The sequence below is a fragment of the Corvus hawaiiensis genome, chromosome 2 (assembly GCF_020740725.1).
Source record: "Corvus hawaiiensis isolate bCorHaw1 chromosome 2, bCorHaw1.pri.cur, whole genome shotgun sequence".
Taxonomy (NCBI): Eukaryota; Metazoa; Chordata; class Aves; order Passeriformes; family Corvidae; genus Corvus; species Corvus hawaiiensis.
Window position 1 is genome coordinate 89,486,155 of NC_063214.1, and position 20,842 is coordinate 89,506,996.

A 20,842-nucleotide genomic window follows, 5' to 3' on the forward strand; every position below is an offset into this window, starting at 1 on the left:
TAGCAGAGACAGTGTGTTGTTTAGTAACTGCTTCTTACTCAGAGTAAAATTGAATAGCATACTAAGAATTTCAAAGGACATACTTGTACTTGGAAGTTCAGCACTTCTATGCATTGGCTCATTACTTTTTGAGTATGTCTTGTACTCTGTGCTTTTGGACGATCTAATGTGGTTGCTTTATTTCTGCTTCCTATACAGTCATTACCTTCAGTGAAATTCCTGCTTTTCATAGCCTTACTTTGGATAATATTAGCTAGATATGGGAGGAAAAAAACCCCTTCAATCTTTCATGTTGTTGAAACAATAATTCCTAGTAAATCCCTTTGCTGATTTTACTTCTTTTATGTGAAAGACCCTGTGCAATTGAAAGATTTAGCTGTTTCACCCAATTTCCTGTTTAGGAATTAACATTGCATTCTGAGAGACTTCTGTGTACATTGCAGATGAGTGATGCCTGCATGCCGTTTATTCAGCCAGCTTCCAAGAGGTGCTCATCTGTCATCACAAAAGCACAGTGGAAAGTCTGGCTCTGGCAACATTTACTGATTCTAGTCACGGACATCCTCCATGTTTAACTTTCTGTGTGTCAGTAGTACTTGGCTGACAAATTCCCTTCAATGAGTCCATCTTATGGCATTCCTTTTTATTCAGAGCCACAGAAAAAAAAACAAGTCCTGTGTTTTAGTGTGCATGCCCTGTGATGCCACCAGGACCTTTCCATCAGTCCCCTGGCACTTGTTAAAATGGTTATTTACCTCTTTGGAGAAAAAAATGGTTTTATGTGAGATTAGGGGTATTTTAGCTATTTACTCAGATTTCCTTGTAACATTTTCTGTTTTCTTTACAGAGCAGTGTTGTTCAGGATTCTGTCCTGAATCCATTCCTTCTGGACATTTTTTGACCTTGTTTTCAAATTCCTGTTTTTGTCAGTTATTTCTGAATTGATTTGAATCTTAACTTTTGGATACTTTTCCTCTTTGTTAGAGGAGACACAACATTTGAATCTGCTTTACTTGCTCTTCTGGAATTTCAAGTAAGCCATTTTGGAGATGTTAGGAAAGGTGTAATGTTTTCCATGTGTGTATAGGTTTAAAGGACTTCTGTCATAGTCTATGGTTTTGTAAATTGTTACATTTAGCTAAAGGAAATCATAAAATACCCAGCAAAACATGTAGAAACAAAACTTTCTAAGCTTTTAAGGAGGTATATAAAATTCTTTGCAAAAGAACACACTCTGTTACTGGATGCTGTCACAATTTCATTTCTACCTTTACTTGTTCTCATTAACTTCTGGATGCAGTCCTAGTAAAGTTGCAGCATACGCCCTTATCTGACTCATTACTTTTCTTTCATCTCCTTTGGTTTTTTTTCCTGTGGGCTTCTGTTATCTCTAGGCCACATTTTAGCTCTGATTTAGTAATTCTCCAGTGCTTTCTTTGCTGTTCAGTTTTAATAACCCCTAATTAACCACTAGGTCCTTGAGGACCTTTGCTTGTGTCAAACTCTGGATATAAAAAAAGTTAGCAACCAGTTGTTGATTGGATGGTTTCCATGGGAGCATGGATTAAAGATAGCAATGCTAAATTACAGGCTGATTAAAAATATTTTAAAAACTCCTCTGACGTGCTTTTTAATCTTACTAACTAAAGATTTGCAAATCTTTCAGCTTTCCTCTTGTACTACTTTGCACACTTAAACCTTTCCTCACTGATTGAATTGGTATTTACTGGCTGTTGTAGTGTCTTGTTGCTGCACTGTGCATTTATTGCTGGGAAGGCCGCACAGGATCACAGGTCCGAGGGCCTAGAGAGCTAATGAAGTTACCAGTGACAGAGGGGCAGGGCTGGGGTGAAGAGTGAGGGGGCTGAATTGCCTAACATACATGCCCTAATTTCTGCACTGATATCATGCATGAGCAAAATGAATGTAATTCATAATGGAATCAAGAAAGTATTTCAGGTGTGTTAATGTCTGTCAGGGAGTTGGGTGAGCTCTGGTGTGGTTTGGCAGCACAATGTGCAGCAGGCTTGGAAAGCTGAGTGGGGGGACACGGGCCCATTGTACACACATAAAGAGTTAAATCCCTCTGAGTTAACAATAGAGCTTTGGTCTAGTGCTTCAGGGAGCTGGAAAGCAGAACTAGGGAACCCTGCTTGCACAGATCCATTTCAGGTGCTGTCACTTAGCACTAAGAGGGAGATCAGAACCAGAGAGCTGCAGGTGTCATCATGTGCTAATTAGTATTTATGAATATGCAGCACACCTGCTGTTGTCAGCTGTGCTCTTGGCAGGACATGGGCACTTGGGGGTAGGAATCTGGCTTTCCCTGGAGTTAAAGGTAGCTATGGGTGACCAGATCACTGCATTTGTGTAAGGCCTTGTGAAATGGAGGGCTACTGATAGGAGTTATGTGTTTAGGTAGCTGGTGTAGGCTTCTTGCTGTGGGGTCAGGTTCTCACTTTGCTCATTGAGGCCTCTGCAATTCTGCTTTATGCTTGGTCTCTCTTGCTTCAGCTCTCCCAGGTGCTGTGCCCTCTGCACAGGTGCCTATCTCCTGAGAGCTGAAACAATGGGTTACTGTATGTAGTGTGGAAGCATATAATATTTTTGTAACCTTGCTGAGCTTTAAACCTTTTGCCACGCATGACACCAAGTCTGGGCTGACTTCTGGTGTGAAAAATCTTACCCAGTTCTTTAGAGTATGGACAGGTGGCTGATATGTTGCCAGATATTGGATTTAATTTTTAAACTGATTTATAGACAATTACGTATTTTCTTGTATGATGTCCTGTTCTTGAGGTCATTGGGACCATTGCGTATCATGATTTTGTAAATACCTTTCTGTGTCAGGTCATGACAGTTTCCTGTGTTACCTCGTTTTGGAGGATGAAAAATCTCTGAACTCAGCAGGTAAGAAAAATAAATAAAGAGCTAGATATGTTGTTAAGCTTAAACACCAAAATATCTGCAAAACCAGAGAGTAACATCACCATCTTAGACATAGCAGACACCCAGTGGTAGAACCACAAGATTCCTGTTGAAGTTCTCTGGCTGCTGTGGAATGGAACTCTTCTGTGTAATCTGTGGGCTCCTGGAAAAGAAAAGCCCAAAGAAGGAAAATGAAAATAAAGTGAAATTAGCTGGAATTCAGGAAGTAGACCTATGGCTGTCCTGTAGCATAGTGCCTTGAACAAAGGCTTTATCTAGTCTTCAGACAACTGCATTAAGCTTGTTACTACCATATTATCTGATACTTGTGTGGTTTAGGTGCAGGGTACATAAATTGCCAGGAGCATGATATGTTAGTGTTACAGATCTTCCTAAAGATTGTTCACAGGCATGGGTTAAAATAAATTCCACTCAAGAAAGGATCTCAAACTGCCCTAAGTCTAGCCTGATAAAAAGCACACCTAACTTCCACTGGCTGTGGTATCAGTGACTTGTTTGGGAATCTGTAGATACATGTATCTTCAGCTACACCTAGAAGGCCTGTGTTCAGTGTGGCAGGGATAACTGAGAAGGGCGAATACAGCAGAGGGAGAAGCAGGGGAAGAAGAGGGGACCTGCTGAACGTCTTTAATCAAGTACTGTCATTGCGCTACTTCAGTTCCACTGAAGTGGAAAGAACAGGGAGTTGTGGGGGCATTACAGAATTGAATCAGGCATCTGGAATGATGGTGGGCTCATTTAAATGGTTCCAATAGGCATGCCATGTTACGTGACACCATAGACATTCAGATGGTAAAATGTGGTTCTCCTCTAATTCCTCTATCAAATAATAGGAAAAGCAACACAAATCTTGAGTAGCTGTGTACCATCATCTACTCTTTTGTATGATCTTATGGGTTGTTATAAACTGGTGTATAGGAATGCTAATAAAAAGCAGATTGCCCCAGCAATGGGGAAGCAGGTCCTTTGCCCACTCAGTATTTAGATGGAGATAGCAAGATCTGGGGCATCAGCCAATCCTTAGGACTAGCTGTTGTTTCCTGGACGGGATGGTGCCAGTTGGCAGTGTCTTGCTTTCATACAAAGCAGCTGCTCCTGGCACCAGCTGGCTTTCAGCAAGTAGGGGAGCCACAGTGGTGGTCTTGCTTGGGACAGACTGGCAGACTATGAAATATTGCCCATCTGGGGGCAAGCAGCTGTTGATCAGATCTCATGGGGAGCGTTCGACTTCGCTGTCCTTGCTGCTCTGTTGTGGCCTGGTACCAGATGCCCCATTGCTGATTTAGGCCGAGTGGTTGCATTAAGACAAGGCTGTTCTGAATTTGCACTTGCTCAGGACAAGGAAACAAAACAAATCCTGCTTTACAGAGGTGAGTAATTTACTTAATCAAGCTCATTGTCCCAAGCAGAGTTTGCAGAAAAGGGCATAGGATGGAGTGCACTGGAGACAATCAGGCGTCAGTTCAGAAACAAAGGCATTCAGCTCTGGTTGTGTTACACTTCTGCTTGAGCTGGGTTAAGGAGCTGTGATGGTTGAAATGAATTCATTTGGTATATGCACTCAAAATTCTTATGAATATATACAGACAGAGATGAATAGCAGCCATGACCTAGAAAACTGTTTCATAGAAAAGACTATATTGCAGTACTAGGAAAAAGCCATGGCTATGAAGATGTGTCTGTGATATGGTGAAATGGTGATGATAACATTTTGCAATGATGCATAACTTCTCCACAAGCTGCGGAAATTCTTGATGATATGGAAAGGGTGGAATAATTGGATTAGATCATACTTGAAATAATGAAAACTGGGGGTCTAGGACCTTATCCCCACTTTTCAAAGGCTTTCCTGTAGATGCTATTATGAAAAGGTTATTTAAAGAAACTTGAGGCAGTACAAACTTTTTTGGGGAAAAACTCAACAACCAATAGTGGAAGTAAAGCCCTAATTATTCTGTTCTCAGCACAAAAATCATTAATAGCACAGTGTCCCCTAAACAGCTGTTGAAAACAGAGACTTAAAAGTGCTTGCTAGGGCAATAGTGTGCAGTTTGATGATAATTAGAGGGTTTTCAAGAGTAAATAAAATGTTGGATGCAACTTAAAGCGGACAAATACAAGCAAATAGGCTTTGATGAAAAACTGGAAGTTCCCATGCTCTCAGGTGACTATTCCCTACATAGAGTAGTTTGTGGATTCTCTCTGCCATAAAATAGCGGCTGGAAAGAGCAATCTTGACAAACTTGAGTGAAAAAGAACGGGCAGTTTGATTTTGTGGTGCAGTGTCAAGTTCATCAGATGGAATCTTGAACAAATAAGTAAAGCTGAACTTTAAACAGGAGAACACTGCATGGAAAAAGTAAGAAACCTTTAAAATTAGAAAGTCCATATGTTTGGTGTCGTTTACAGAAAAGTGAAAGTGGGAGGTTGTCAAACAGCAAAAACCTGTTTTTTATGGTTTTGGTTTTAATGAAGTGTGGTTATTTCGGATACAAACACCACAGGCCTGAGCACCCTCCGCAGGATGTTTAAAGGGGTCCTGCGCGATCTCCTTTGATTTTTTTAAGGTTAGGTTTTTCATCCTTACGGTTGGTGTCTTTCCCTCGCCATGCTACCACGATTATGAAGTGGGAAACCCCTCCACTGACCTGTTACTGCCGACCCCCCGTGCCCCTGGGGCGCTGGTTTTCTTTGCGGTGGTGCTGGGGCGGGCACCGGATGGCGTTATCTCTGGTTTGTACCAGTGGGCACGGTCGTCCTGCGCGTAGATTTGTGTTCCGAGAGACAGACTGCCCCGTGTCTAGGGCATAGAAAAAGTCGCTTTCATTAAAAGCAAAGGGCCAGTCCGGGACACAGCCCCGTTGCCTGCGGCAGCTCCGGGACTACTCCCGGCTCCCCGGGAGGAGGAGGAGCCGGGGCCGAAGCCTGCCGGGGGCGGGAAGGGGAGGCAGGTTTGGGATGAGGCGGGAGGAGGAGGAGCTGGAGCGGCAGGAAGGGTGTTTCCCTGCGCAACTCCCGGCTGAAGTGAGTCAGACAGGAAACTCCCTGCCGGGCGCGGCCCAGGAGCGGAGCGGCCGGGCCGAGCGGAGGCCCCAGGCGGGCGGACAGACAGACGGGCTCCTCCCGCCGCCGGGCAGCGCCGTTCCCGGGAGCCGGCGGAGAGCGGGTGAGCAGCGCTTCCCGGGACCCGCCCGGCTGCCTTCGCCCCCTCCCCTGGGTTTGGGCGCTTCAGCTGTGGGGCCGGGCGGCGCCGCGCCCCTCTCGCTGGTAACTGCGAGCCCTGTACGCTTATCTGGGGTCTGTTTATCCCCCCGCGCGGTACCTGGCGCTCCCCGGAGCTGGGAGGTGCCGGCGGCCCCGCGGGGGTCCCGCTGCTCGGGCGGTGCCCCGGGGCGCGGCGGGCAGGCGGCCGTGGCCTCGGGCGGGTCAGGGTCCCTCAACGGTGGTTACCTATACCTATAAGCCACTTCTGGTTTTTATTTCTGGGTGTAGGGTTTAGCTTGTTCTCTCTCATGCGTGGCCAGTGTGTCTGCAGCACTCGGGTGGTCAGAGTTCTGCCTCCTAGGCTGTCCTGGAGCGGGTTAGATGGGGAAAAAATAAAAGTAAAAAAAGCTCTATGCAGGTTCATACCCCACTTCAGAAGAAGGAGGTGATCTATCGTGTCTGTCTAACGACGTAGAATAACTTCCTCATGAGGAACCTGAGAATTATCCAGTTAAAATAACTATTCTGTAATGACAGCAGCACTATAAGCTTGAAAATCCCCAGATGGTTGGTCTGCTACCCCATCCCTCCCCTCTAATGAGCAAAGGTGAAGACAGACATGCACTTCATTTTTCTGAGTATTCCTGTAGTTCATCATCATCTCTGCTAATCGTTTTTGCCTTTCAGTAGGCTCTCATTGCCTTGATTTTTATTCCTGAGCTGTTTGATGGCAGGTTGGAGTAACATTTAGACGTGTAAATGGTTGTTTGTGCCAGGAAGGCTGTTGGGAGGAAGTTGTCTTTGTGGGATGTAGCCAGTCTGCCTGAAGTGCTGTCTGGAGAGCATGTATTGGAGGAGGAGGAAAGCTAGCTGGAGGAATTTCTTCTTAATTAGAAGGTCATACCAGGCTTCTTTGTAAACTGTGGGAAATGGAAAGCTTAGACTAATGAGCGACTCCAGTCCTTATTACATTCCAGTTACTTATTTGGCATAACTTTTTTATAATAAGCTTACCAAACATGTACATATGCAGTGTTGTTGAGTAGTGTTTTTCTCAAAATTGAATTTCTAATAATACTGTAATGCAATTCTGCAATCTCTGAATTATGTTTTTATTGATTGTACTTAAACGGTTTTATGCTCAGAGAACATCTGAGCTATGTGATAGAAAAAGCATTGCTGCTCCTTACTTAAGTTCTGATTCTTGACTTCCTTTAAGTCCCACTTCTACCTTTAAAAAACTTTTTTACTTTTGTAAACACAGAGTTTTTCCTGTTCTAATGCGAAAGGCTCTTTAAGCTTTCCTAGGCAACTGGTCTGTGAAGTCTGGCTGGTGTAGGCAGCCAGTTGTCTCTGTAGCTGCCAGGAGGGAGGAGGAGGAATTTGGAAGAAGTCTGTACAGCATTGGGAAGGCTTAACCCCAGTATCATCAAAGCTTGCTTGGCTTGCCCTCTAAAAGTGTACATCAGTCAGTCTTTGTAGCAGCAAAGAATGATTTTTCTTTCTTTTTTTGATAGGGACTGTGTACTTGATGGAAAAATCTCTGATGTGCTTTGGTTGTCACAGCTAATTTATTTATTCTGAGAATAAACCTCTCAGAGTCTTAGAAAAACACTCAAATACTCCCACCCCCCCAACATCCCTGTTTGAAGATGGGAAAGACTTTGTTTTGTTTGCAGGTCTTGGTTTGTCAGTTTCTTTTGAGGGTCCTGATGTGGAGAGTGGAGTGGTGTTTGAAATATGTTCAGCTCTGCTAATTTAAAATTTCTCCCTTAGTAGATATCACAGCGTTTAAACTTAAATGGAGCCAAATTATCTGAGCTGTTAAAAAATCCCCAAAAAACAACAAACTATGTTATAAGAAAGGGAATGTTCCACAAACAATGCAGGTTTTTCAGTTTTTAACTTCTGAATATGTGACTCATAAAAAAACCTCGTAGTCCTTTAGCGATGTACCTGTAATATTCAAAGCATTCATTAGCAAAATTCTTGTTTCTTCAGTTTGCCTTAGATGGAAATGGTCAGTTGTCCCCTGGGCTTAAACCAACAGATTCTTTTGGTCCATTATGCTGACTTTATAGTGTAATTAAGTAATTACCAGATATCTGTTCCAGCTTTTTGTTCTGCATTAGATGTTTGTCAGATATACTCCTTAAATTTTGGATAGTGCTTTGTTTATTCATTCTGGGAGAGAATTGCCTTGGAAGGTGTTATGTTCCCAAGGGTAGGTTTTAAAATCTTGTTGTAACTCTCTTGTCAGTATAGTCTGATTTTTATTTTAAAATTTGTTTCTCAAAGATTTCCGAGATATTCAGGTTGAGGTGGAAAATTCAGAGTGGTTGGAACCAAAAAGATGGAACAAAAAAATCCCCACAAAGCTCTTTTTTGTGGAAACAGTTGGATTCATCCCCTGGCCTGAAAGCTGCTAGAATTGCTTGCAATGCTGTACAAGAAAAAAATAATTTTAATATAATTTCCATGCCTATTTATGTGCATATCAAGTGCATTTCATTTTACGTTTTTCATTTGCATAGTTTTTGCCCTGTGTTCTTGGGGCAAGTTCTTCCGGTGGTTCCTTTGCTGTACCAACAAGTAAAGTAAACTGAATGCTGGGCAGCACGTTTTACCCTGGTGAGTCAGAAGTCAGCTGTGCGATTGACTTCACTGCTCTCAAACCAGTGACTGTGTGAGCTTGTGAATTTCCACTGTTTATACATTTTAAAATAACTGCAGCTTCTATGGCAAGCCCCAACTTAACAAGCAATTGTGCTTGAACCAAGTTAAGTGCTTGTTTACCTAGGGATGCTGCAGAAGCTTGGCACAACCCAGGAGCAAGTGGCCAGTGAAGTGGATCCATCCATGTGCGTGGGAATGTGATTCATTTAAAGCAGTCTTCATCTTCCCTGCCGGCGTGTTCTCAGGGATGAAGGCAAAGAGGGAGTAGTAAATGTAACAGGTTTGTAATTTTTTTGATAGGTAGAACATATACCTTGTTACAAGTGGCTTCTGGCAGACCTTACTCTTGAAGGGTATCCTGATACTTTTTGGCTACATTGTTTTTTGAACAGACAACAAATAAAAGCCACCTGTCATTGTCTTAGCTTTTATGTAGAACTGAGACAGTAACATGAAAGAAGGACATTTCAACGTTGCGAAATATGACTGTATACCTGCAAAAACTCCCTGGGAGCTTGGTAATGGTGCTTTATATTTTATGCTACATACGTCAGTTCAGGATTCTTCTTTACTGCACATCTGCCCTTAGAAGCTGACATTAGTAGGGCTCGGGGGCACACTTTGCTGTGTAATACCGATAACAGAGTGCGTATTGATTTGCTTTGTTAAAGCGTAATTCCATTAATCCACATCACTGCCTTTCTGGTGGTAAAATTAATGTATGATGCATTGATGAGACTTGCTACAAGAAGACAGAGGTTGCAAAATAGCAGTTAATCTTTCTATCTCTTGGCAGTTATAAGATCTTTTGGGTAGCTCCTTATCTCTTGTAAACACACTGGCAAAAATCCTAAAGCTTGTTTTCTTCATAAGACTTAAAAGATTTTCTCTGTGTCAGTATGTACTGTTTACTGTCTACCTCTATTACGTCTGTAAATATATGTGCACTCACAAATGTATGTATTTGTGAAGAAAATCCTGTATTTGCACAGTTCAGTGTTTTTGGGGAGAAGTGGCTATCTTGGACTTACACTGTAAAAAGTAGAGTTGTGGTAAAGGTTGGTATGGCACAAATAATCATCAGGCATTTGCCATCTCAGAAGAAACCCCCTTTCCCTTAGGCAGACCATCAGCAAACGGCAAGTGAATTTATAGTTGTGTAGCCTTTCTGCAGAAACACCATTGTGGGAGAGGTGATTTAAGGTTGTGGGCAGCTGAGTCGAGCACAGATCTGGCTTGGGGTGTTGGAGAGGGAGCCCATCTCCCCAAGCCTTCCCAGCTGGGAGATGGTGGTGGTCCCTGCCCCTGAGGAGCAGCACTCGTGTCCTGCTGCTCTATCCCTTCCCCACATTTTCTGTAGCTGTTTCCTTCTGCCAGACCTCTGCTCCTGCTGGCAGGGACCCCAGCAGGGCATCAGTCTGATGGCCTGGTGAGCTCAGGGAGAACTCTCGGGGTGGAAATCCTTTCATTGCTAAATTAGCTGCCTGCTGGGCACGCCCTGTGTGGGATTTAGCCAGCTGTGGTGTGCTGTAGATTTGCAGCCCTCCTAGTCATGTGTGAAGTCCCTGTTACACTCTTCTCAATGACTACAGAGAAGTACAAGTGAACATGGTATTCTTTAACTGGGTGGTTGTTCTCTGTGTGTTGCCAGGACAGGTGCTCTGGCATAGGCAGAGCTTAAAGTGAGTGCCCTCCTCAAGAGGGGAGGTTCTACCTGTTAACTTTACTAAAGCTTTTCTTATTTCACGTAATCAGGTAACATGTGTGCACTTGTGTTCTTGCTTTCATCAGAGGTAAATGCCACGGCAGCAGGCTGTGGTGCCCTCCTTTTCCTGGTTTGTGAGTGCTGCTAGCTTACAAAGCAGTTATTTGTGGGGTGAACTTGTATGATTTCTCTTTGCTTGAACCAGACACTGGGAGCTTTTCTCAGTTTAACAGTCTGTCTTTCAGCAAGCCTTTCACATGGCTGGTTTTTGCAGGTCTGCTTTCCAGCAGTGTTGGTCAGGAGGTAATAGAGTGACAAATCAACTTTTTAAAGCCAATAATTGCTCATTTGGAGGTAGAAAATGCCATTCCCTCTCCCCTCCCTCCACTGAAAGGCATCTTAAGAATTCAGGCAGTGTGTAGACTTATGCTTACTAGATGACTCTCTGCAAATGATTAGCAGGGTTGAGTCTCAGTAATGTTCTTATGAATTACTGTATTCTAAAGTAAAAGAACGACAATTAAATGGTGCTTTTGGTTTTAGAAACAAATAGATTTAAAAACCAGTACTCTGGTTTTAAACCAATGTTAGGAGATGAGTCTCAAGAGCTGACATGCTAAGTAATGATTGCAGCTGTGCAACTGACACAAGGTGCTTTTGGAGATGCTTGCTTTATGCACTACACCTGTACAAGAAATTTGTTTCCAGGGTTTAGATAAAAATATTAGTGCTGTACTCCATTTTAAAATACTTTAATTCTGATAGGGACATGAACACTTTATTGTCAGGAAATAAAAATGCTGTTGACCTGAAGCTGTTTATAGCCTTCTTTCAGTATAGTTCTAATTATTTTAAGTTGATTCAGTGATATAAAATCAATAAGGAGAGTACATTGAATTATACATTTTGAGTGTGAAGTTCATGCAAACTGTCATGACACATGGCTCAAGATAGATGTGAGTGCTTGTCAGGTGATATCTGAAGTAAAGCTTTGGATGAATTTTCACTGAAACTGCATATTTTCTTGTATAAAATATTACAGATGATTCTCTTCTACCCTGTCCTGTAGTATTTCCTTAGTTTCTTTAATAGAACTATTAAAGCATGACTTACTTCTTGTCTGATTCATCCTCTTCTCACAGAAATGCACATGGTAGATTTTTTTTTTTAACAGCTTCTGAAGCCTGTTGGTTTGGTTTTTGTTTTCTTTATACATACTGTAATTTTGCAAAATTGTACATTCTATCGTACTGATTTAGATATTAAATAAAAAGCTATTGTAAGCAGGGATAATACAAATTTGCCTAAAATGTCTTCCAACTTATTTTTCAGATGAAGCTGTGTAACTTTTTTTAACTGAAAGTGGAGAGTATTGTATTGTTGATTTACCAAGTACTTACACGTATAGAGAAGGAGTAGGAATGACAGCAGACAGCCTCTGTTTTGGAGTCATTTTTACTGAAGCCTTTGTTCAATTTTTAAACTCTAAGTAAGGCAACACTGAAGCCAGATCTTCAGCTGCAGGCTTGCATTGAAAAAACGCACTGGATGTAATTAATGCCTGTGGTGTCATTGGGGGACATGTGCTGTAAGATGGAGCTGGATGCAAAATGCAGAGGCACACTGTGGATGGGAGACCTGGGGGGCTGCCCCTGCCTGGACAGCTGCCCCCAGCAGTGGTGTGGTGGGTGTGTCCTTCCCACAGGCAGCTGTGTTGCCAGGCAGACTCCTCTGAGAAGCTGTAAGACTGACCGTGGAGCAACCATCTCTGTAACTGGGCTAAGGAAGAGAGTGCTGTCCTCCCCTCCCTTGAGAAAACAATGTTGTTTTTCTTTATTTCTCTCCAGTGTTGTGAAATGAAAGTACAGAACTTACATGCTTTATCAGGAACTGTAGTGATAGGACAAGGAGCAATGGGTTCAAACTGAGAGAGACGAAATTTAGCTGAAAGATGTGGAAGAAATTCTTGACTGTGAAGGGTGGTAAGGCACTGGAACAGGTTGCCCAGAGAAGCTGTGGGGACCTCATCCCTGAAAGTGTTCAAGACCAGGTTGGATGGGGCTTTGAGCAATCTCCTCTAGTGGAAAGTGCTCCTGCCCATGGCAGAGGGGTTGGTCTTTAAGGTCCCTTTCAACCAAAGCCATTCCATTATTCTAAATAAACAGTTTGTCTAAGGCTGAGGGGTTGTGTTGTTGCTTAGAAGGAAATCTGAAGGCTCCAGACTCGTCTGTCTCTCCATCTTTGTAGCTCATCTCTTTTACCTGTAACGTGACAGTCCTCCATTCACTGGGGTGCTCAGTCCCCCATCCCCAGCTCCTTTCAGCCCATGCACACAGGTGTGCCCTTTTTGATTAAAGTACCAGCACTCTCTTTATTAGACACAAAGGGCAGCCAAGGAAACCCACGCTGAGCAGGTGTGAGCAATCTGTGATGGAAGACTTCATCCTGAGCTATGCCAGGTTAATTTCATGTGAACTTGCTTTCCTTTCTGCTTTCTGGGGTGGTTATTGCTCTTGCCGCTCCCTTTCTCATTCTTTGCAGGATGTTCACAGTGAGAGTGTTAGCTTTGTAAGAAGTGAGAGAGCTTTTCATGACTGCTGAACATGCTCTAGGTGCTGTGCTTCAGTGCTTAGCTTCTGTGCTAGACTTCAGTCTCATCCAGAGCACTGCTGTGCAGCATTGCTTCCTACCACCCATGCAGCAGCAGGATCAGGAACAGAAGTGCAGAAGAAGTACTTGTTGAGAACAGCTGCAGGAGAGAGCAGCATCAGCAGAATGCAAAAATGGCAGCAAACTGAGAAGATTAAAAAGGGGTGCAGAGGAGTGAACTGGGTAAGAAGAAAAGAACACAAAAAAGAGAAGGGGAGGGAGTTGGTCAAGAAGGTGAAATGGTGCAACTCAAAGGTGTAATACCAGAGAGTATTAATAGGGTAAGGCAAGTAAGTGTAGCAAGACAGATCTCAGCACTCCTAACCTAGAATGAAACAATGCTTAAATCTCTTAACTTCATTGCAGTTTGAAGAGAGGCCAAATATTGCAGAAGGGGGTTCATTCTCTATGTTAGTTAGTTCACTCAGAACTAACTCAGTTCTGTGAGAATTAATTAGTAAATCAATGCAAACCCTCTCAGCCATCTAGCCCCACCAACAGCAGTTTTTTTTTTTATTTTACATTTGTGACATATCTTGGACTTCAGACTTAGGTTCACAGATAAAACAAACCAAGCAAAATACCTCTGTGAATTCTTGTAGCGCAAGTGCTATTGCAGAGAGGGTTGCATGTTACAGGACAAAATACAGAGACAAGCCCTCCCTCCTTGTTCATCTGAGTGGGATGCTTTTGGAGCAAATTTTGGAGGCTTAGGCTTCTCCTATGCCATTGCAATGGATTCTCAAAATAAGTGGAATGAACAGAATTAGTTTTTCATTGGAGTGTGTGCATCCTCTGCTTGAGCTTCCTACAGAGGGATAGCATTTCACCCTATATTTTAACATCAGGAAGTTGTATCTCTCTTCCAAAGCTTCAAGATGTGGGATGATGCTACAGATGCGTAGTACTGGCCAGGCTGCCATTCGAAATACCTGGTTGTTACTTGCTGCAACATCATCTACTGCAGCTGCCGCTGCTGTAGAATTAGTATGTGCTTGTCCATGTGCTCCTGCTGGCTTCTAACATGGCAGGAAAAGATAAATTCACTCTTGTGGTGCCTTGGCAGGAAAAATACAATGACTCCAGCCTAATGCTATGGTACAAGAGTGCTAGGGTTGCACTGTGTTCCCTAGTTGTGGGAGAGTTTTCTTACTGATGCTGTAAAAAGGAGTAGCTAGTAGACATACACCTGGCGGCAGGCATCGGGAAAGGCAATTCTGGACTGCCGTGACTCACCAGTCTTGATCTAGGCTTCATCCAAAGAGCTGAGACTCCCCCATTCATAACCTGCTGTGATGATAGTAGAGTGTCAGACCTTCCTTTTATAGGAAAGTGCTTGAATTCATCCAGGATATTGAAAGGGAAGTTACTTGACAAGCATAACCAATTGTCCTCTGAGTCCCAGTGGTCAATGTGCCAGCAAGCTATTTCAGCTGCATGACAGCATCCTTAGAAGTGGTGTCCTTCTCACCTTGATTATCCTGTGGGAGGAACAGTACTGGCTCCCAGAAGTGTGGCTTTTAGGTTGCATTAATAGTGCTGCTGTTGCTTACTGATACTGCCCAGAATTCAGTTTTCCAGGTGATAAGACCAGTGTATCGCTGGGCGCTTGAACCTTGTTTGCAAAGTTGTACCACAGGCATTGCTTGTGTAAAGAGATGGAAGGGATGGGGGTTGCTTGTTGGGATGTTTCCCTGCAGGGGACAGAAGCTGGACAGGTAGCAGTGTGGATTGCATGAAAAATTTGCATATGACTGAACACAAAGGGCTTTTCATTTAGGAAGCTGAGATTTTATTTAAAAAAAAAAAAATCCATGCTATTAGCCTCATGTTTTTCTCCTAGTCTGTGCCTGCTTTTGGAAGCCTGCTTTCCTCCCTGCATCCATCCAGCAAGGGCAAGGCAAAGCAGTTAATGTGAGCCACATCACCCTGTAGGAGTCTAATGCTAAATTAATTGTTTCCATTATATGGCCATTCTTCTGGGACTTGCTGTAATGTTTGGATGTGATAATTCAGTGCTGGAATTTTTTTCTCTTTTTCACGTATTAAGCCTTTTTTAAAATTCCAATTGCAGATGTATTTTTGAAAGCTTAACAGTATGTCAAATCTGTTGCACAATGGACTGTCAGCTGCTGTTTGCTTTCTTCTGTCTTTTACTTTAATCAGGCAGGCCAGTAAATGATGTGAAAAGCATTTTTCTTTGCTCCTTCAGCTTATGCAAATCTGTTGCTTAGGAACGAAGGGGAGCTCCAGTCCCAAAAGGAACATCTTAGGCTGATCCGCTTGGCAGAAAGGCAGATTGTGCTGTCCAGAGCACACAAAAAGAGCATTCAAACAGAGAAGATCCATCGTGGTGCTGTTCTCTGAAGTGCTTTAGCTATCAGGGTGTTAAAATGTTTTCTGCTCAGTCTGAATTGATAGGTAAGCAGCTGAACAGCTGAGGTGTTTGAAATTTAATTAAAATAGAACTAAAAGGGAGTTTTTGAGAGAGATCTTGGAGGTTTGAAATAAATATGAATATTTTAGTAATTGCTGTGCTGTTCTTGGAAGAGAGAATCCATTCCTTTTGTTCTCTTCTCATTACAAGGGCCCTTTGTGATTGGAATCTCATGGTTTAACTTGAGTAGGAACATTACGCAGAATATTGAATCAAATTTCCTTAATAGAAAAATGATTTAATTGATTTTCTGCAATCCAGTGGCATAGGAGAATGACACAATGGGACACAAGAAACCTGAAAATGTTGTGTTGCTATAGGGATAAAACTTAACTTCCGCTGCTGTGCCAACCAATTCTATTCTTGTGGGAATGTTGTCATTAGTTGCCATGGAGTTTACTGAGGTTGGTCCTGAAGAGCCCAATTCAGCAGGCCAGTCAATCATCTCTTTAAAAATACTTTCATTTGAATTTCTTTCTTTCAGTGTGTGGACTGTGGAATATCTTTGCTTCTTTTTTTTTTTAAATAATATGCTTGTCTTCTTCCTCTTAAACTGCAGTACATAAAATTTTCCCTGATTTTTGTAATAGAATTCTGTGCTTTTAAGTAGGGTAAGCTTTGATTGATTTATTTATTTATGCAAAAGACATTTTAAAATTATTTATTAATATTTATATTACTATTAATATAGAATTATTTATTTTAGGCAAAACCACTCATGTGGATACATATTTCAATTAATGGATTGCATGGCAATCTTAATCTAAGATTCAAAGGTTCTGCTTTTGCAGTCTTGGGAAAGAAGAGAGGCAATGTCAAAGGAAGTTGCTGTTTAAAATACAGACATGCTTCCTCTTTGTCTTATTTTGAGCCTGGGAACATGTACAAGCATTTGGAGATCAAATGCATCTATTTAAAAACAAAATGTGTCCAGTGGACTGCAAAAAGGCATGGGGCATCCCTTCCCAACATCATTTTTCAGTCAAATGAAACACTGTTTTCATCTGCAAAGTCAGAAAATATTCAAAAATTTCTACAGTCCACAAATTTTTGTTCATCATTGAAACTCCACCTTAATTAACTCACTCTTTGGCATGATCCCTCTCCATATTTTTAATATGAAATAATTTTTTTCCACTTAAAATTCCAGTGTTGGAGAGCTTTTTGGGTTGCATAGAGAATGCTCTTACCAAAACCAATTCCCTGGATGTCCCAAACCACCTCTGCTTTCTTGGGCTGCATTCTTGAGCTAGTATTTGCATGTGTTTTATTGCTGTTTTATATGCTGGTTTCTAGGCCTTACACTGTCCTGGGTGCAGCTGGAGGTGGGGTGTGCTGAGCACATCTGCTTGTCCTGATGCCTTTTCCTGGTCTTAAAATCAAGAGTCATACATGGTTAGAAGGGGAAAAGGGATTTTACTTTGGTATTTATTTTAAGGATCCTTAGGTGCACACGTCCAGGTCATATGCATCGAGACGCACCCCGCCGAGTGTGCCCCCAACATTGGGTATAACATTATAGGTTTTACTAATTAGCATATCTGTCCAAGATTCCCCAATGAGAGGCTCAAGTGAGCCCCCCTCCCCAAGGAGCCTTCCCCTGGATGGTTCTATCTTGGTTTACAGAATGTGTTCTGGAGAGGACCTTGGGGTCTGGGGCACACTGATCCCTAGCTACGAAGCTTCTAAAATGTTTAGTCTCTTAGCTTGACAAACAAGTCCAAGAATGTAGGGAAAAAGCACTAGGAATACAGAAGCTGTAAAAAGGTATAACAGGGGTATAAAAGAAAAGGCAAAAAAATCTTCATGGCATCAGTCCTACTCGTGCATTTGCACTCACAGGTCTCTGAATGTTCTCTGGTAACTTCTCCTGCCTGGGGAAAGAGAGAGAAACTGTGCTCAAGCGGGTCAGGCTTTGCTGATCCCAGCTCAGAGTGTGGTGTGAGGCCCTTGGCTGCCAGCTGCAGCCCCGAACTGCTGATCCAACCCTTTGTGACCAGGGGCCCCAAACTCCGCTCTCGAGGGCTGGGAACTTGCCCTGCAGTTATGACGACCATAGGATATGTTTTTCCTGGACTGTTTCAGGCTGTTGGAAGTGTAACTGTCTGCATTTTGAATGGATGCATGCTACATTTACATACATAAACTCAGTTTTCTGTGAGCTTGTGGTTAAATGAGGTTAAAAGGATGTGGAGAATTTATTTTCTTTTTTTTTCCCCCAAGAGGTGTATTTAAGATACTGGTATAGTGTGTAGCATGGTATCAAGAATGGTGAAGTAAGGCCAGTGCTGATATTTTTCTGACTCTTCTCACCCTGAGACTCAGCAGTGACTTAAATCTTTGCCCATTCAGCTCTTCCCACGTGCCTGGCCAAGTGCTGCTGGAGGTGCTGGGATGTGTGCTTTGGGGCAGGGAGGGAGAGGGTCTGTCAAAAGAGACAGTAGCAGTAGTTGGGCTGCTCTGAAGAGTACAGGACGTCAGGAGAGGTTCGCTCTGCTGTCACTGCCATGGGGATGTTCGTTCAGGAGCAGATGGGATATACCGCAGTTTACAACACCTTTTTTCAGAGTCAGTCCAAAAAGTGGGATGAATGATTCAAGGCAATTTATTTCATCCAACACTTTTTCATCTACCCCTCTTAGCTTGCTGCAGCACTTCGTGCCAGGGCAGCGTGAAGACGCAGCTGAACAGACACTTGCTTTGCTCTCAGACTGTTGGGGACATTCGGGTAGTTCAGCTGAAGTTTAGCTGAAGAAAGTGTGTTCCTTTATATCGCTGTCTCTTTTATACTTTTATTTTTATTGGAGGTTAATGATAGAAGGAAATCCTTGTCCCTGAACAGCTGAACTGTTGCCTAAATGAGATGAACCTTGTCAGCCCTGGGTGGTGAGGCTGGTTGCTGCATATCCATGTATGATACTGGTGCTGGGAGGAGGAATCATCCACAGCACTGACTGCTCACTCAGATCTTTCCCGTGCTGTAATACCAGCAAAACTCTTCTTTCATTTTCCGTGGAAGTTTAATTTTCAGGGCACAAGATGAGCATGTGGTATCACTAGACACTGGTGTGTCCACTGACTGATATTTCCAGTATGCAGCAATATACTGGAAGATGTACTGTAAGGAGCTGACAGCAAAAAAACACCTGGAAATCTGTTTCCAGATTGTTACCTGCTGCAATCCACCGTGCTTCAAGAGGGAAGCCTGCTGTCTTCCCACTCTGGTGGTTGTGTGAGGATAAATCCTTAGAGATTTCAAAGTGAGGATGCTAAGATGTCCTCAGGGTGTCAAACCTTTGAGTGAGTGATGCAAAGGAACAAAGTGCCTGTCAGGTGTGGTATTTAGATTTTAATTATTTTTGTTTATTTCAGGGAAGCTTAACATTGTTACTCCAAACTCCATGAAGTAAAGGAAGAACTGTCATAAAGTAAATGCCTCTGCTTGCTGTGGCTAAATCTTCTGAAGAAAAGTTGGCTTCCACTGTAGCTTTATATTCTCTACCTTTATTTTTATAACTAAAGGACTGAATTATACTGTTTATCAGTTTTCTGTGGGAATGTTCTCTTGACGATCTTAGTACAGGTGATAATGACAGTTTGCAAGTAATTTAAATGGCATATGTACTTGTATTCTCCAAGGAGTTTCCATTCTTTCCCTGTTTATTTTCAAGATACTCAACATACCTTTTGGGTTTTTAAAATGTTTTGGGGTTGCATGGTACCAACCTCATCATCTCCCTATCTGGTCTAACACAGCCATAACATTGCATCTGATAATTTTTGTGGTGGAGAGCTTTATTGTTCACCAATAAATAGATATCATCAAACCCAGTTATTTGAGGTACAACTTTTATGTTGGGAATCACTGTCTTTTTGAAACTCAGCTGGGTAGATTCATAAGACCATTAGAGGACATTTCTGGGAAGTCTTGGCCAGAGGCTAAAGAGGAACTGTATGGTAATTTCTGCACTTATAAGAAGATCTCAATAAGGGTACAGTTACCTTAGTTCATTTGCTTTACCCGTATTTAGTTTTTTTATAACTTGGTTGCTAGCTACAAGTAATATCTGTTGGATTGTGTGCACTGCTGCTGAACATGTATAAGAACTATCTTGTGTCATCAAGCATATTTTTTCCTGTTTTAGCTATTTATAGGCTGAGTCCTGCTTAACTGTCACTGAAAAAAAGCTTAAAAACTTGTTGTTATAGCTACTTAAGTCTAGAATTTGGGGGATTTTTTTTACGTGTAAGTTTGAGAACAGAATAGTTTCAGCAATCCTTTCTCTCACAGTGATTCTGAAATTAACGCTCTCTTCTCTATTCCCTGCTTTCTCAGTCCTTGCCTTCTGTAGTTCTTATTATTTCTTCTGATCAGTTTTCTATTTTTTTTTGTCCAGAATACTTTTCCCCGTGATATGCTCCTGTTCATATTTTCTTCCAAATAATGTGAAGCTTCAGGAGGCCCAAAAGAGCATGGCTGAGACATGCATGCTGGCTGTTTTCTGATGTGCTTGGAATTAAGAATATAGAGCTTCTGCAAAGACTTAGACATTTTTCTGTAAGGATGGAGATGTGGAAACGGTACCTCTACTGGAACTGACAATCATCTCCTCTAAATACCAAAACAATATTGTTAGCAGGGCATTGCTTACCACACAGTTGCGTGGCCGAGAGCAGTGGTACAGATTTATGACGTTTTAAAAAGATTGCCAACTCTTTTTTTGTGAATATTTTCAATAATAATCCAGTTCTGAAGTGAAATCAAAATATAGACAGTGCTAGAAGTGCTTCCTTTTTTTGGCTTGGTTTTTTACATGGACAAAATGGTAGAGAGGCAGCTCAGTGTGCTTCTCCACAGCACAAGCTCTTCTGAGCAGGTCAGGCCCATGTGGTGCTCATCTCCTTCACAACTGAAGAAAAAGATGGATATCCTAGTTTAAGCTAGTCTGTGGCCTTGCACTAACCTATTAAAAAAACCCCAAACCCTCGATCTGATACCTGTGATCCTTGGACATGGTGGGACTTGGTACTATAAGGCTGAACTTTGTTTAGAGACAGGGATTTTCTTGCTTTAAAATCTGGAAAAAGGAACTGAGAATCAGCACAGGCGTTGCTCTCCCCTGCTTAGAAAGCTGTGTGTGCTCATCAAACACCAAAATTTAGTGAAACAGCTTGCTGGTATATGTGATTCTCTCTCCTCAAGGGAGAATGTCAGATAACGA

The 20,842-nt window shown here is 42.3% G+C and overlaps 1 protein-coding gene and 1 long non-coding RNA gene across 3 annotated transcripts in view; one reads left to right on the forward strand and one right to left on the reverse strand.

Annotated features, from left to right (window-relative positions):
- Positions 1–2,719: 2,719 nt before the first annotated feature.
- LOC125336361 lies at positions 2,720–5,921 on the reverse strand. The gene is made up of 2 exons (XR_007207734.1): positions 5,598–5,921; positions 2,720–3,091 (listed from the first exon to the last, which is right to left on the reverse strand). It is a non-coding gene; the product is annotated as an uncharacterized LOC125336361 (long non-coding RNA).
- A 40-nt stretch (positions 5,922–5,961) lies between these two features.
- CYFIP1 (cytoplasmic FMR1 interacting protein 1) overlaps positions 5,962–20,842 on the forward strand; it is a 75,361-nt gene continuing 60,480 nt past the window's right edge. The window contains exon 1 of one of the 2 annotated variants that reach the window (XM_048324743.1): positions 5,962–6,115. The gene's annotated coding sequence lies outside the window, so the exon portion shown is untranslated. The remainder of the gene's footprint in view (positions 6,116–20,842) is intronic. The other variant, XM_048324732.1, reaches the window with a different exon arrangement.